The 568-nt window shown below is 45.4% G+C and overlaps 1 non-coding gene across 1 annotated transcript; it reads left to right on the top strand.

The window, feature by feature from the left end:
- The first annotated feature begins 136 nt into the window (after positions 1 to 136).
- trnav-cac (transfer RNA valine (anticodon CAC)) lies at positions 137 to 209 on the top strand. Its single transcript has one exon. It is a non-coding gene; the product is annotated as a tRNA-Val (tRNA).
- Positions 210 to 568: the final 359 nt, after the last annotated feature.

Genomic DNA, 568 nt, shown 5'->3' with positions numbered 1-568 from the left:
CATTTCCTCTCACTCAATGACACAGCAGCTGTGACTGAGTCCAGTTGGAAATCGTGTTGTCTGGCATCTGAAATGTTTGCGGTTAAGTGTGAATGGTACACTAGGACGGGCACGTGCGTAAAAGCTGTTTTCCGTAGTTTCCGTAGTGTAGTGGTTATCACGTTCGCCTCACACGCGAAAGGTCCCCCGTTCGAAACTGGGCGGAAACACTGTTCTTTGTTCCTGCTTACTCCGCACAATCAAACTCTCCTCAGTGGAATGGTCAGTAAACTTAATAAGAAGTAGAACTGCCCCCGGAGTGTGCTGACGGCCATTGTCCGAGATTCTTGTGCCGGATGCTCTCCCCACCACTCGTTGCTCCTTGTTCTATGGGTTCAGGTGTTGTTCTCTTTCCATTGTTTGACAATATTGTCAGTCATTTCATTCTTCTGTATAGTGAGAATCCTGGGGATTTTGACCTGGCATTACAGTTTCAATTCAATTCAATTCAGTTTATTTTGTATAGCCCAGAATCACAAATTACAAATTTGCCTCAGAGGGCTTTACAATCTGTGCATATGCGACATCC

Source organism: Anoplopoma fimbria, unplaced genomic scaffold (assembly GCF_027596085.1).
Source record: "Anoplopoma fimbria isolate UVic2021 breed Golden Eagle Sablefish unplaced genomic scaffold, Afim_UVic_2022 Un_contig_3527_pilon_pilon, whole genome shotgun sequence".
Lineage (NCBI taxonomy): Eukaryota > Metazoa > Chordata > Actinopteri > Perciformes > Anoplopomatidae > Anoplopoma > Anoplopoma fimbria.
This window is presented reverse-complemented; position numbering and strand designations above follow the sequence as displayed.